We start from the raw sequence: 17,638 nt of genomic DNA, 5'->3' as shown, positions 1-17,638 counted from the left end.
AATACAATATCCAAAACAATTTTCTTCTAACACTACATAATAAAACCAATTTAAATAATTTAAACTTAATTTCGTCCACATTTATTTTTTATTTAATTATTATATTATAATATATTCAGGTGACTATTAGGTTAGCACAAATTTAAGTACAAAAATCTATATTAATCCACAAATTCAAGAATTCATAGAGTTTACTTATAGGTAACCAACAAATATCTAAAATATTAATCTATTTATTTTATTATTTAATTTAACAAATATAAATAATATCCTAAAAAGTATTGATCAACATGAAAAAGTAATGGAGATACCAAACCAAAATTATGCTAACACAAATTTTCAAAACAAAAATTCTCAAAATAGAATGATCAGAAATCATTCATGTTCATTTCTATCCATGAAAGTTCAGAATATTGAGAAATTTATCCATGAATAAATAAATCTTCAATTTCTATCCATAAAAGATGGACTTTTGTTAACAAAACTATCCAAATCCTAAAATATTATTTAAAGTTTTCAAAATACCCTCTAATATAACCTAACTCTATCTTCTCTTTTTACTCCACACCACCACTCCCCCAATCCCAAATCCCACCATCACTGAAATTCTTCCTCCCCACCACTCTCATTCCCAAGTACCACCATTACTGCCGCCATCATCACCATTGCGATCACCGCCTCCTTCTCTAATACCATGAACAAAGGCAGAAATAGAGTGACAACAGTAGTGGCTTCGCAGTAGCGATTCTAGCAGCAGCGGCAACAATATCTATGCATCATCGTCGCCCTTGTTCGAAGATCCGTGTTCGCCATAGTTGCTGCTCCATCAACAAGGGTCGTGAACATTCTCTGCCTTCCCTTCGCAAGCACGCATGAGGTTCTGCATGGTAGTTTCACTCTCGATTCCCTTGAGCTCTGCTTCGATGACCCAATCCTTGGTCTTTGTGTTGCCTTTTACAAGAACGTCATGGATTTTGATTGGGACCATCTCTAACGACATCCTCCACGCCAGCGTTTCGACCTTGGAGCACAGCTCACGGAGCTTTGAGGCTGTGGATTGAGGTGTTTAAAGATTCGGTAATACATCATCGTCGTGGTCTTTTTAATTTTCAATTTTTAATTTTTGCTGCTTCATTCTCTAATTCTGCATCTCCATAATCTGACTTATTATTGAATTGTAGATCTATGATTGTTGAATTTGAATGCTCCACTTATGTTATTGGAATTTGAATTTGTGTTTGTAATTCTGTTGGTTCTGTTACTGAATCTGTAATAATATGGTTCTGTTGAGGCATTGTTGTTTGAATTTGAATGTGAAATTCTGAATTTGAATGTTCCTCCTCTTCAAAATGAATTTTTCAGCAGTGATGAGTAACTTCTCTTTTTAGTCATTCTCTCACTCTCTCTATTTCGGCTTTCTCTCGCTCTTCCTCCCTTGCTCGACAGTGGTGGTAAAGAGAAGTACTTGGGGATGGTGATGACGACAATGATAGTGGTGGTTGGGGATGAGAGTGGTGGTGAGAAAGGATTTGGGTGAAAGTGGTAGTGTGGAGTAAAAAGAGAAGTTAGAGTTAGATTATATTAGAAGGTATTTTAGGGATTTCGAATAATTTTTTAGGGTTCGGATAGTTTTGTTAGCAAAAATTCATCTTTTATGGATAGAAATTGTAGTTTTGTTTATTCGTGGGTAGATTTGTCAGTGTTATGAACTTTTATGAATAGAAATGGTCGTTTACTCTATCTAGAAATTATAATGAACTAACTTGTGAGGCTTATAAATAGGTTGTCATGGAGCTTACTGTACTAAACTAACAAACACATCAAGTCTCACTAGTCTTTGTACTCTCTCCTTAATCCATCAATAATATAAGGGTTAAGTAATTTTTTCGTCCCTAAGGTCTGGGGTCAAAATCAAAATCGTCCATGACTTTTTTTTTCTTATTAAAATCTTCCTCAATATTCAAAAATGCTTTAGAATCATCCATCTCTCCATTAATGAATTTTTTCAGACAATTTTGCCCCTCAAGTCTTTAACGCTTCATTACATTCCTGCAAAATTCATTCACTCTCTCATTTACATTAGCTACTCAAAAACTGATGTTTCATCTTCAATGATACCCTAACAGAGATTCCTCATCTCGTGGGGGGTTTAGTTCTTGTATTTGCACTGTGTGAGCAAGCGTCTAGAAGGAGGTCATTCTGCTGTTGTCCTTGCGATTGAGGTATGTATGCATGATTGTATTATTGAATGCCTTGCTTTTGTAGTGAAGTTGTTGAAGTTGTTGTTGTCTGCGACAGTTGCGATTCAATTTTGGTTTTGTGGAGCTTGTGTTTAATAATGTTGTAATGGATTCCATTAGTTGGTAAATCTGCTAGGGTTTCGTTTAAACCTTTTTTTCTATTTTGTACACTAGTAGGCCTATGATTTTAGGTGATGGAAAGCTTCAATCTAACTGTCTATCACGGGGGGTCGATTTGGGTATGATAAAGGGACATTGCAGCATATAGGGGACAAAAGACACTGATTGAAGATATTGAGAGTGATTGTTGGTCTATATTTGAGGCATATGTAGAGTTGAGGCAATTTGGGTACACAAATTCTAATATATCAGCTTTGTGGTATAAGGATCCAATAGCTGAACAGTTGGAGGAAGATTTAAAGTTATTTGATGCTGATAGAGATGCACTTGAGGTGTGTAGAATAGCGGAGCTGAGGAGTCAACTTGAAATGTTTGTAGTACATGAGGTTGACGATGTTGAAGGTTCTCCTGAAGTTGGGTATATTGATGTTGGGGGCAAAATAGAAGAAAATCTTAGGGATCAGTTGGTGGTCGTTTATGAAGGTCAGCAAGGTAAACATGTGCAATCCGATAATGTGCAACAAGCTAGTGAAGGAGATAAGATGCATCCAAATGTAGCTACTGAAAATGCACAGAATAAATCGAATAGTGATGATGACAGTGATGATGAAGAGTTTTTTCCGTCTGATCTTGAGGTTGACAGTGTAGATGGCGTTCATTTCACAGATAGTAAAAGGGAATATGATGATGACAGTGGGTTTGAGGGACTAACTAGTGTTAAGGATGGTTCTTGGGTTGATAAAGCCAAATGGGTTATGAATGGTGATTTCAGTGATGATGAAGGCTTCAATAGTGATAAATTACATTTGGAGTATGAGGTTGGTAGTGGTTCGAATAAAGAAGATGGAGAATAGGAAGATGAATTTAAAAGGAGGAGGTATCCAATTCATAAGGACGTAAAATACATGAGGATTTATAAGTGGGAGGTGGAAACTGTATTTACTTCAAGGGAGGAATGTAAAGACACTGTAACAGCCTATGCAGTACAAACAATAAGGGGGGATCAAGTATGCCAAGCTTGACTTGATTAGAGTGAGGGCTGTTTGTCAACAGGATTGTTATTTTTGGCTATATGCTGCAAAGATGGGTGAGAAAACAACTTGGTAGCTTAGGACTGTGAACCTTAAGCACACTTGTAGACAGGCACACAGGGTTGAGGTAATGCATACTCCATGGCTGAGAAGAGCTTTCAAAAAGAAGGTGGAGCATACCCAAAAGTGATGATAAAAGAATTGGTTAACAAGGCACAAAGAAAGTGGAACCTGACTGTGACAACGTCAATGGCAGCTAGGTCAAGACAAGCTGCATTGGATGAAATACAAGAAACTTACATGACTCAATATAAAAGGATAGTTGATTACTGTTCAGAGTTGCTAAGGTCTAACCCAGAGTCAACAATAAAGCTCAAGCTACGGAGGTCCCCTGATTTTGGGAATGAGGTTCAACACTCTTCAATGAAAAATTACATTTTTCAAAGAATATATATATGTCTAGATGCTTGCAAAAAGAGCTTTCTGCAGTGTAGAAGATTTATAGGGTTGGATGGTTGTTTTTTCAAGACACCTAAAGGGGGTCAGCTGTTAACTGCAATAGGGTGGGACCCTAATGATCAAATGCTTTCGATTACATATGTCGTTGTTGAGGCAGAGACCAAGGACACCTGAAAGTGGTTTCTCCAGTTGCTAATTGATTATTTTGGCTCTGAAACAACAGGAAGATCAACCTTCATGTCTGATAAGCAAAAGGTAAACAATTACTGTATTGATTGTTGTTTAGTGATTCATTTAAATGTGATAAATAGTAGCGTAATAACAAAAATGTTTTACCTCTTTTTTAGGGATTACTACCTGCTTTTGATTAAGTAATCCTAGGTGTGGACCACAGGTTCTGTGTAAGACATCTGTACAACAACTTCAGGAAGAAGTTTCCTGGCCTTCACTTGAAGCAACTGATATGGAGGTGCGCAAAGGCTACACACTGGAAGGACTGGAAAAGAGAGATGGGAATAATCCGAAAGGTTAATGTTGAAGCTCACAGGCATCTGAATGCTATTACTCCTAGATATTGGAGTAAATCCTGTTTAACTATTATTCTAAATGTGACACTCTATTAAATAACATGTGTGAAAGTTTTAATGGTGTAATAGTAGAGTCTAGAGAAAAACCTATTGTAACTATGATGAAAGAAATCAGGGTTTATTTGATGAGTACATGGAATAGAAATAAAGAAAGAGTTCAAAATTTTAGTGGTACAATTTTACCTCAGATGAGGAAGAAAGTAGAAAGAAGGAGCACGTCTGCTGGTGAGTGGAGACCCTATTGGTCTGTTGCACAGTCATATGAAGTGGTGAATGGCTTGAACAAGTATGCTACAGATCTATCTACTTGTGAGTGTTCTTGCAGGAAGTGGCAGCTCAGTGGCATTCCATGCACTCTTGCCATCAGCTGCATCAATTTCAAAGGACTGAAAATGGATGCATATGTTGATAACTGCTATAAGAAGGGGCTTATGTCAGGTGTTATGATTCGGTCATATACCCTGTAAATGGCCCTGATCTATGGGAGAAGACTGATTTTGATGATGTCATGCCACCGCCCTATGGGAAGCCTAGCCACAGACCAGTGAAAAATAGGAAAAGAGGTCCTGAGAAAGCTGAAGATAGGAGCCAGAGTCACTTATCTAGGAGGGAGCAGATTCAAAAGTGTTCCAATTGTGGTGAATCAGGCCACAATGCAAGAGGGGAGGATGCACCAAGCCACCCTCCCTGTAAGTGCATTTACTATATGTATTTTAGGGTTTTGTTGTTATGGTTGGTTATATGTAACTTGCTTTATTTTTTCTATATTTTTAGGCCCAACCATCTAAATAATTTGCTGTAAAAAAATCAAATAGAGGAAGGAAGAGATCATCTTCACAACCTACTGTCCAATCTGTGAGATATATTTTCAAAATATGTGAAAAGCTATTTTGAAGAGTTACATCTCTTCATAGAGTTGTGACTTAATCAAAAGTTATGCCTGTTAAAAAGTTGCAACTATTTGAATAGTTATGTCTGTTGAAAGGTTGCAACTATTTGAATAGTTATGTCTGTTGAAAGGTTGCAACTATTTGAATAGTTATGTCTGTTGAAAGGTTGTAACTATTTGAAAAGTTGTGTCTGTTGAGTACGTTGCTGCATGTACTCCGTCTCTATAAATTTCCCTCATTTCATTTTTGCCAGAATCCATCTCAACACTTTCTTTATGCGCAAAAGAAAGAATAGAGAATATTATTCTATAAATTATCATTTAGTGTAAGGCTTGACTGTGTGAGTGCATAAACAAGTCAAGTGTTCTTCATTGTATCCTACAGGAAATTTGCCAGTAACCCATTTTGCACACCATTGTATATTGGTAGGGGCGAATTAAGCCTAAAGGAAAGTGTGTGTAACACACACCTTGAAGAATTGCGCTATTTGATTCACTATCCCCTTCTCTCTTAACTCACAATCTTTAGGCTTAATTCTCACCAATAAAACAAAAAATGGTCACCGCATCAATTAAGGAGATGACGTCGGATTTTGTCAAGTTAGAAAAGATTTGATGGTGGAAATTTCATACGATGGCAAAAGAAGATGCACTTCCTTCTCACAACACTAAAAGTGGCATATGTTCTTACCATACCAAGACCACCAGAAGTTGAAGGGGAGGCCATTACAGAAATACGAGCCAGGAAAAAATGGGACAACGATGACTATATATGCACCGGGCACATACTCAATAGCATGGCTGATGCACTATTTGATGTCTACCAAAATGTTGCGAGCGCAAAATAATTATGGGACAAATTAGAGGCAAAATATATGGCCGAGGATGCAACAAGTAAGAAATTTCTTGTCACTCGCTTTAATAATTATAAGATGGTTGATGGTAGATCTGTCATGGAACAACTGCATGAAATTGAGCGTATTTTAAATAATTTTAAGCAACATAACATGCACATGGATGATACCATCATTGTATCTTCAATTATTGACAAACTCCCTCCATCATGGAAAGAATTCAAAAGAACTATGAAACATAGAGAGGATGATGTTTCTCTTGAGCAATTAAGTAATCACCTTCGTTTTGAAGAAGAGTATCGTAAACAAGATGATACTAAAGAGCAAAGTGCTCATGCTAATCTTCACGTAATGGAAGATGAAAAATCCAACAAGCTCAAGAAGAAGAGATACCGAGATTTCAATAAATCTCAAAGTAACAATGGTGATTTCAGAAAATATAAAAAGAAAGAAAATTGTTTTCATTGTGAAAAACTAGGACATTTTAAGAAAGAATATCGTTTCTTAAGGAAAAAGAAAGAAAAGAATGACACAGCAATAAAAGATAATCTTATTGCTGTAATTTCTGAGATCAACATGATTGAAGACATTGGATCATGGTGGATAGATTCTAGTGCAACTCGACATGTATGCAAGAATAGAGATTTTTTCAAGACATTCAAAGAAGAGAATGGGACTATTCTGTACATGAGAAATGCATCAATTGTTCAAGTAATGGGCAAAGGAACAGTGGAACTTGAATTCACTTCTGGAAGAGTACTGACTCTTACTGATGTATATTATGTACCCGAAGTCAGAAAAAATTTAGTTTCTATTCCCTTACTTAACAAGTATGGGTTTAAGTCTGTATTTGAAGGAGACAAATTTATTCTGTCTAAGGGTGGAGTGTTTGTGGATAAAGGATATCTATGTGAGAATATGTTTAAATTAAATATTGTAAATATTATTAATAATAATAATGTTTCTGTTTATATTGCTGAGTCCTTTGATTTATGGCATAATCGTTTAGGACATGTTAATTTTCATAAATTAAATGATATGATAAAATATGATCTTATTCCAAAATTAATTAAAAATTCAGATGTATGTACAACTTGTATGTTAACCAAGATAACAAGACTTCCTTTTCAAAGAGTACAAAGAAATTCAAAGTTATTAGAATTAATACATTCTGATATATGTGATTTGCATGGTTGGCCTACTATAGGTGGAAAGAAATATTTTGTAACTTTTATTGATGATTTCAGTAGATATTGTTACATATATTCGATGCATTTTAAAGATGAAGTCTTGGATAAATTTAAGATTTTTAAAATTTAAGATTTTTAAAACTGAAGTTGAATTACAACATGAAACCTTTATTAAGTGCTTAAGGTCTAACCGTGGAGGAGAATATTATAATCCTAGTTATTTTGAGTCCACTGGTATTATTCATCAAACTACTGTACCATATTCTCCACAACAGAATGGTATTGCTGAAAGAAAAAATAAAGTGCTGGAAGAAATGGTTAATGCTATGCTATCTTATTCTGGTCTAGCAAAAGGTTATTGGGGTGAGGCTATGTTAACTGCCTGTTATATTTTAAATAGAATTCCTAATAAAAGGAATAAAATAACTCCATATGAACTTTGGAAGAATAAAAAGCGTTCTAAATGGATTTTCAAAAAGAAAATGAAAGTAGATGGAACTGTTGATAAGTTCAAAGCACGGTTAGTTGCTAAGGGGTTTGCACAAAAAGAAGGAATTGATTACTTTGATACATATGCACCAGTAGCAAGAATTGCTACAATTAGAGTGCTTATAGCACTTGCTTCAATCTTTAATTTTGTCATTCACCAAATGGATATTAAAACAACTTTCTTAAATGATGAACTAGACGAAGAGGTGTATATGAAGCAATCCGAAGGATTTATAGTTGCTGGTCAAGAAAATAAAGTGTGAAAATTAGTTAAGTCTTTATATGGACTGAAACAAGCCCCTAAGCAATGGCAAAAAAAAATTTGATGAAACTGTTCGTACTAATGGATATAAAATAAATGAATCTGATAAATGTGTGTATAGTAAAGTTAAAAATGGTAAAGGTGTTATGATTTGTTTATATGTTGATGATATGCTTATTTTTGGTACTGATTTAGAAGAGGTAGAAAAAACTAAACATTTTTTGTCTAGTAATTTTGATATGAAAGATATGGGAGCTGCAGATATAATTTTAGGAATTAAAATTGTTAGAGATGGTCATAATTTAGGATTATCTCAATCTCATTATATAAAAAAATTATTAAAAAGGTTTGATGAGTTTGAAGGATATTCGGTGAGTACTCCTTTTGATCCAAGTATTAAATTAGTACCCAATACAGGTTCGTCTGTTTCACAAATTGAGTATGCAAAAATAATTGGATGCTTAATGTATGCTATGACTTGTACTAGACCAGATATAGCATATGATGTAGGTCGCTTAAGTCGGTATACAAGCAATCCAAGTAAAAACCATTGGCATGTTGTCTGAAGAATATTAAAATATTTAAAAGGAACAATAAACTATACTTTGTTGTATAGTGGTGAACCTTCTGTTTTACAAGGATATATAGATGCCAGTTGGATAAGCTATACAGAGGATCATGCATTAACAAGTGGTTGGATCTTTACTCTTGGTGGAGGTGCTGTTTCTTGGGGATCCAAGAAACAAACTTGCATAACGGACTCTACCATGGCTGCAGAATTTGTTGCTTTGGCAGCAGCAAGCAAGGAAGCTGAATGGCTTAGAGATTTATTACATGAAATTTTAGTTTGGCCAAAACCAATGGCACCAATCTCTATACATTGTGATAACCAAGCAACATTATCAAAGGCTTATAGCCAAGTCTATAATGGAAAATCTAGGCACATTGGAATAAGACATAGCTATGTTAAAAACCTTATTGGTAATGGAGTTATATCTATAAATTTTATAAGGTAAGAACAAAATCTTGCAGATCCTTTGACGAAAGGATTGACAAGGGATTTAGTGTTTAAAACATCAAAAATGGATGGGATTAAAATCCGTATTTTAAATAATTACCAACGGTAGAAACCCAACTCACACTTGAGTAACATCAAGTCTTGAGTTCAATGCGGTAAAGTACACTATTAGAGTAATTGCAAGTACTCATAATAATTTCTTTCATCCCAAAGTAAAAAGTACTTGGAACCATAATGGTATAAAGGAATAGGATGAGCTTTGCTCTTAATAGACCTATAGCAAGTATATTATTGCTGAAGTATTTAATTATGGGATACTTTGATAGGATCTACCTATATGAGCGTGAACTGAGGCCGGTTTTTAGAGTTAAGATTTTACTCTTAAAGCACTCACGAAAGGATACAAGACACAAGGCCTACTAAATGTGTCATATTAAATATAACATTTAAATGATACCGAAATTTTATGTGTCATCAGTGCACGCTTGTTCATATGAGTTAAATGGTTCAAAGCTTGTCTACCAGTTTAAATTCAGATGAGTGAATACCACTGGTTACTAGGTAAAGGTTCAAATTGCAAGATACCTCTACTGAAAGCATAAAACTTCCAGAATAATAGGATTGAAAAGAAATTTTGAAAATGGTGGGGGATTGTGAGATATATTTTCAAAATATGTGAAAAGCTATTTTGAAGAGTTACATCTCTTCATAGAGTTGTGACTTAATCAAAAGTTATGCCTGTTAAAAGGTTGCAACTATTTGAATAGTTATGTCTGTTGAAAGGTTGCAACTATTTGAATAGTTATGTCTATTGAAAGGTTGTAACTATTTGAAAAGTTGTGTCTGTTGAGTACATAGCTGTATGTACTCCGTCTTTATAAATTTCCCTCATTTCATTTTTGCCAGAATCCATCTCAACACTTTCTTTATGCGCAAAAGAAAGAATAGAGAATATTATTCTGTAGATGATCATTTAGTGTAAGGCTTGACTGTGTGAATGCATAAACAAGTCAAGTGTTCTTCATTGTATCCTACAAGAAATTCGCCAGTAACCTATTTTGCACACCATTGTATATTGGTGGGGGCGAATTAAGCCTAAAGGAAAGTGTGTGTAACACACGCCTTGAAGAATTGCGCTATTTGATTCACTATCCCCTTCTCTCTTAACTCACAGAATCTGCTGTTAAAGGGAGGAAGATGTCAGTTGTTAAACAAAATCATCATCGCAGCTCCAACTTATACATTCACAACACCAACAACAAGGCCCAAGTCATCCCAACCGAACTCCAAACCTACACCACCATCATCTTAGCCCAACACATCATCAACAGCTCCTCTCAACCAAAGGCCCAAGATGAAGCCCATTAGAAGTTCAACCTAATCACCATCGGTGCCCAAGGAGAAGGATATATCAACATCAAACCAACCAAATCTAAAGACTTTCACCCTCAGTCACAACATTGCACCTCATGTTTCACCAAAGAAGTTGAGGTTGATGGCAAAACTGCCTCCACGAGCTTGGGGAAAATTCTAAAATGTTGAGATTCTGGATTTGTTGTTATGTGAAAAATTTATACTCTAAGTATGTTGAGAGTTTATTTTGGCTTAAGTTGATTAGGTACTTTTGATGCTTTTTGTTGTTTAAACAGCAATAAAGTTGCTTTAGGTTTAATTCTATGCTTATGATGTAACACCCTACCACATAGAGCCTTACACTTAAGTCGTAAGCAGAGGTACCGAGGTATTACGACCTCTAAAAGTAAAATATGTACATAAATATAGTTGAGAGAATTCATATCTAGGAGCCTTGAAGAAGAAGCTAAACAAAAATGAAAAAAAGAAAATCGTGTCACACTCGTACGAATAAGCGTAAAACGGATATGAAAGATCAAAAGAAGGCTAAAAACATAATATACAGATCAGAGTTCCAAAATACAGATAGCAAGCTCCAGACTCGACCTGCGAAGCTAAGGCCAGCCAGAGTATGTAATTACATATATATATATATATACAACCCAAAATATAACTCAAACTACAGAATAAACACTTGTTTCTCCAAGTCAACTTCTAGGAGGGACAAAATACAAAATATACATGTGGAGATTCTATATACATATATACATAACCTAAAACAAAATATAACAGCCCAAAAAATAGTTCTTCGCTTGTAAGGAGGGTCTCCAGATGTTCAACGAGGTGCCTCTCGACCTGCATCTGGAAAATAATAGAAATATGTATGGAATGAGAACCGGTGATTCTTAACATGGTAAAGGTGCCCGCATAGTTAATATAAAAGTTCCCAAAAAATCCAGAGGCATTCCTAAAACTCTGACACTCATATTTCAGCTCAAAGATCCAACTAAATCAGAAATTAAGTAAGTTATCTAAGGTATTCAAGTTCTAAATCTAATTTTAACGTAACACTTCACTTTCTGTCTCCTCCAATCCTTCGAATCACCGGTGAAACACCCCTCTCACACTTCCGCTAAGAGAGGTCTCTCAAAAAACATACACATACAATTCAAGTAAGGAAAACACAGATAGAGGTACACTTATAGCAAGTAGAACAAGTAGCAGATAAGCAGAGTTAAGAAATTAAGCAAACCAAAATAATGCATACTCAAGGAAAACATACAAATGCACATGATGTATGCCTATCCTATGGCTAATGAGTCTCATCTGTCGGTTATATAGCCAACTTGACATATTCTGGTAGTTTACCATTGGACAGTCCCTTTGTACGTGCATCCCCAAACTCAAAAATAATATCCATGGAGTCAAACTCCAAGCTCAAATATAATCCATGGAGTCAAACTCCAAACTCAAATATAATATTCCATGGAGTCAAAATACAGTCTCCAAGCTTAATAATATTTCATGGAGTCAAACTCCAAACTCAATAATATAATATTCAAAATCCATATATATATACATGCCCATGGAGGAACCCCGGGAGTTAAATTGCCCAGTCACATCTTGCGACAGAGAGTCAACAAATAGTCTCAAATATACAAGCCACATAATAATATTTTTCTTTCTAAAATAACATTTCAAATTAAAACTCTAATTTTTATAGAAATTTTGGCAGTATCTCCTTTAAAACTCGAATTTCTGCCACCCTTCAAAGGACCCAACCACTAAACCAAACACCTCTCGATTACCCAAATAATTTTCAATATCAAATCACTTCAAAATCAAACCAATTCAAATATTAAATCTTTTTCCAAAACCAATCAACTCCAATAGCAAATCATTTACAAAAACCAAACCACACATCATATACCATATACACAATCCATCAATAATTCATTCAGTTCATTCCAATCTTAAGGTCTTTTAGCCTAAGTTTTCAATTGACATTAAATATTAACTACGGAAACCAAAACCATACTTGGCCGATTCCTCCCTAAGCTTGGAACACCTCAAAAACCTCTCTTTTCACAAGCTCCAAGCTTCCGAACGTCAATTACTTAAGCTTAATCACCCAGATTTCGTTTCAAACCGCCCAATTGAACTCCAAATCAACAAAAACACAATCTAATTCACATAATATCATTATAATAATCATAGAGTTCACTAACTCAATGATTCACAAGAATTCAACAGTTTCTTACCTTACCCACGGATCAATTGGACAAAACCCAATGATTTTCCACTGTTAGAGTTCACTTAAACCATCAAAATAATTCAATTTCTCAATACCCAAATTTAAAAATCTTGAAATTGAGGAGAGGAAGAATTAGATGAGAAATACAAATTTTTTACCACTTTATTCGAATAAAATTGAATAGAATTCCAAGACGATTACGTGGCTGCTAACGGCTCGTCAATTAGAACTCCGAATTGAAATTTATGGGCGACGGAAGTTAACGGTGGTAGGGGTTAGGGATTTTACATTAACCTCTCTCTCCTTCAACATTTTTGAAGGTGTGAAGAAGAAGAGGACTCGTTCTCGATGTTTAATAGGTTGGACCTTGGGTCCGGTTTGGGTCTAGTTCAACTGGTTTGGCCTGTTGGTCCGGCTTTGGGTTAAAATTTTTAAAATTAGTGTCAAAATTTGTATTTTTAATATTTCTACTCCTCTAAATTATAAAAGTTATTTTTTTTTAATTTCTTTGAATAATAATTAATTTATTAACTAATTATTTATCAAATTTGCGGGATTTACATATAATGGTGACTTGGTTATAATGTTTGTTGTTGTTGCCCTTTAGGGAGAATATTTTGTGTTGGCCTTAAGTGTCAACTAAGACAACTATTGCATATGTTTATGAATATATTGTGTTGTGTTTTAAGTTATTTGTCTGTGGTGCTCAATTGTGTTAATTGATATTGTATCTGTGTAAGTTATGAATGAACCAGAGTCATTGTATAAGTGTCTATGGCTAAAAATTATATATTACTAAAGCAGGTCAACGTATGCAATTCTTGTCATAGATCACATCTTGTAATACAATTTCATTAACACAAATCTTGTCAAGCTACAAAATCCAATTTTATTAACGGACAAGCTACAAAATCCAATTTCAAAAACACAAATCTTGTCAAACTATAAAATCCAATTTCATTAACACAATTCTTATCAAGTTTACAGCCACACAATTTTATTAACAGCCTAAATACATACTAACTCAAAGAACCTTATTTTCTCAACTAATTTCATCAAGCTATTTTTAGTGGCATTACATATGGTAGCCAATGAAATTTGGAACCAGAAAAAAAAAGAAAACCAACACAACCAACCATTTCTAACACTGCAACAACCTTCAACTTCCACTCAAACTCCTTCACTTTTGCTTTTAGACCTACAATTTTTTTCTTCAATCTTACAGTCTGCGGATCTTCAATTTCAGATTCTGGTTCTATCCAACGAAATAACGGACACCCTTCTTGAATCTACAGAATTCCACTATAGTCAGTCCAACACGCAATAACAAAACAAAATCATCAATCAAGAACAAAAATTCAAAAATGCACCATCATAATAGACGCAGCCCCAAAATCGTCGACCAGGATTCTCTTTCGTGCCCGAAATTTGCAGCACGGGTCTCTCACCATGCCCACAAAGAAGCTTTCTTTTCTGCGCAGATGAGCGACTTCGAGACGACCATGAGCTCTAGGAAGTCGTGGTAGTAGTAAAAGCTCTGGAACCCTAGCAGACGTTCTAATCATTTGGTTGGTGTTGAGATTTTGATTTAGGTCCTTTTCTTTTTGATGTTTTATACAATCAAAGTTAACTCTTTTTTTTTTAAATAATTAAAACCATTAACTATCAGTAACAAACTAAGGGGTAAAACTGTAAAAAAAATTCGTTGATGGAGAGAAGGATGATTTAAAGCATTTTTGAATGTTGAGGATGATTTTAATAAGAAAAAAAAAGTCGGAGACAATTTTGATTTTGACTCCAAATCTTAGGAACGAAAAAAGTACTTAACCCATAATATAACTATCTATTTTTTCAAACTATTCTTCTAAACTACTCATTTATCAAAACTATCCTTAATATTCTTACTACACAATTCGAATCCACAATACACTAAACTAATATCAAACTATTTCATAAAACTAACATTTAAAATATTACTTTTCTCTTCCTCTTTGTTTACAATTGCTATTAACCGCAAGTAAAACAAAGAACTGATGAATAAATTTCACAACAACAAACTTTATTTGGTTTTGATTTTCACGTCAACGTGAAAATTGTTTTGGTAAATAATTAAGTTACCATATATAAGTATTTTTTTATGTTTTTAAAAAGTGTAAAAATAATTTTAATACTTTTGTTATAAATATTAGAAGATATACAATTTGTAGCATTTTTACAATGATGAGTTTGGAAAACTCTAATTTAAATTAGTGATGACAAACATTATTAATGTGATTAATTGCAAAATTATTAATTTAATTCATATATGTTGATTAAATTAATTTTGCTATGCAGATTTTGTTGGGCCGAAAAGAAAAGAAAAAGTGTTGCAAGCCTATATGTGAATTTTATATTCAGCATTGGATCAAAAATTATTTAAAGAAGTGTGGCTAAAGTATTATTCTTGATTGGGCTAGATTGATTTATTATTACTAGCCCATTTGAAACTTTGCTACCAAGACCAATGCTTGGTCCGAAACCAATAATGAAAGAAAGCAAAGTTCATTGCTTCCAACCGATCCCATTCTTCATGTTAGGATGGATTTCAAATACAATTAATTTGAATTAACTTGCATTGGGAACCATGAGAGAGAAAGTTGCATTTGATTTGATTGATTGCCTTAATGAGGCACGCTACTCAACAAAAAGGAAAGCAATTCATCTTTAATTAATTTGTTCAAATTCATTTAATTACTTTTCTTTCTACTCTCTCTTCTCTCTCATCCCTCTTCTCTGTTCGGTCATATCACAGAGAATCCATGGAAGCTATAGCAAGCTACCGAAGAGAAGATGAAGCAAGCAACCATCACAATAATGGCAAGAAAAAGAAAACAAAAAGTATGTTGTGGGTGAGATTTTCACCACATATGGTAAGATTTGGTGAAGAGATCTCAGCTTCTCCATACCAAAAATGGATGATGAAGATTTTGGTTAGAGGAGAAAGATCCTTGGAGGGATGGCTTGTCTCTGATTTTGCTCAACCACCACAGGAGGTAGCTACAGTGGCTACGTGATGGATAAGGCAGAAGTTGGAGCAGATGAAGCTGTCATCATCAATAACTCGTCAAGGGCTAGGAATCCTTCTTGGAGTGCAAGACAAGATGGAAGGCTCGGATTGATGAAGATTGGTGACCAAGGAAGAACCAGAGGTAATTGTATGTTGGGTTTTGTATTTGATTATCTCTTCTCTCTCTGGCCGAACCGGTTTGCATGAAGAAGAAGAACTTTAGCTTGGTTTATTTGGTTTCAACCGTGGAGGCTTCCCCCTATAAGTAAGGGAGAACAGTTAGGGCTTGAAGCAAGGAGTGAGAGTGCAAGGCACAGAGTTCTCATAGCTACCTAAGCTAACAGAAGTTCTTCTCCTTCAATGTTCTTCATTATGTATTTTTCTGTTTAATTTTGTCTGTCTTGAGTCTCATGAAAAAAGGCAAACAGTGAGGTTTGTAAGAAAAAGCCATAGAGCGAAAAAAGGCAGAGAGTGCAAGATTAAAAGAAAAAGCCATAGATGTCCTTAGAGGTCCTTTGTACATCTGTGTTGTGTTTTATGATTCTGTGGAAATCCCCTTGCAAGTTGGGTTAGCACTTAGCAGTTGAAAGCTTGACTGTGACCAAGTCAAGTTCAGGATTAGGGATTAGATTCTGGACTTGTCCCGGATAGGAAGGGTAGTTCCTAGGGAGAATTGGTGTTTGTAATCAAGAATGATTATAGTGAAATTCCATCATTGTTGTGATGGAGACTGGATGTAGGCTGCTTTGCACTTAGCAGCTGAACCAGGATATATCTTGGTGTAATTCTCTTTCTCTTCTACTCCATTTCTGTTTCTGCTGCCCAGGAGATAAAACTGAAAAATATCTCGTGCCGGGTGACGAGATAAAAAAGAAAAAGTCTCGTGGCTGGGTACGAGACAAAAATAAAAAAGTCTCCAGAAGTTGTTTCAACGACCAGCAAGTATTATTAAGTGAAAAGGGGCTAACATTATTTAAAATTGAAATGGAAAGAGATCAAAAAGTTAGAGTACTCCCTTTGTGAATACTTGAATTCCTTCCTTTCCAATTGTTACATGGCTTCCCCTTAATGTATGCTATTTTACCAAGGGAAGACTTACCTGTAACCTTTGAAATCAAGCTTAAGGCAATTATGTTATTCAACATATAATAAATTTTGTAATGTTGAATGGCTTGATTTTTGAGCAGAATTGGAGTGATAAGCAAAACTCATTTGTTATCATAAAGTTGATTTTCTGCTCAAACACACACAAGGCAATTGAGTACATATCAACCAAAAATATTTTTGATGTTTCAAGAAGTTGCTATTCAACCTATTCGAAAATATTTTCAATCAACATATCAGAGCAAATTAATCAAAGCAAGAAAAATATTTTTAATCAAGCATGATCTTCTCAAACCATAGCAACTATCAGAATTTATTTTCATATCACAGCTTAAAGGAACTGCCAAAAATAAAATATTCCTAATCCAAAATAGCAAACATATTTACCAAGGTAAATCAAATGCATCCACAAGATAACTCAAATGCCTATTTCTAATCCAAGACACAACAGGCATATCTACAAAGATAAAACAAATGCATCACAAGTATCAAGCAAATCTCCACAACAAGTAATTTAAACACGGGTGATCATAAATCCACAAAAGATTTCATCCCCTGTTTTCGGATTTCATCCCCTGTTTTCTCTCAATTTTAATTTTTCAACCATTTCTCCCCCTTTTGTCATCAAAGGGGCACCTGCAAAAAATGACATTGGAAGCAAGATATCCAAAATATAACCAAAATACCAAGAGTTTATCACAGTGTCATAGGTCTAAAGTATCTAGGCAAACTACTACAATAT

General features: G+C 34.7%; 1 long non-coding RNA gene across 1 annotated transcript in view; it reads right to left on the bottom strand.

The window, feature by feature from the left end:
- Positions 1-12,171, bottom strand: part of LOC110265774 — a 17,443-nt gene extending 5,272 nt beyond the window's left edge. Inside the window, exons 1-2 of the long non-coding RNA XR_002352102.1 lie at positions 12,159-12,171; positions 11,475-11,485 (exon numbers count right to left, since the gene is read on the bottom strand). This is a non-coding gene — a long non-coding RNA (uncharacterized LOC110265774). The remainder of the gene's footprint in view (positions 1-11,474; positions 11,486-12,158) is intronic.

The sequence above is a fragment of the Arachis ipaensis genome, chromosome B08 (assembly GCF_000816755.2).
Source record: "Arachis ipaensis cultivar K30076 chromosome B08, Araip1.1, whole genome shotgun sequence".
Lineage (NCBI taxonomy): Eukaryota > Viridiplantae > Streptophyta > Magnoliopsida > Fabales > Fabaceae > Arachis > Arachis ipaensis.
The sequence above is the reverse complement of the archived record's forward strand: the minus strand, read 5'-3'. Positions and strand labels throughout refer to the sequence as shown.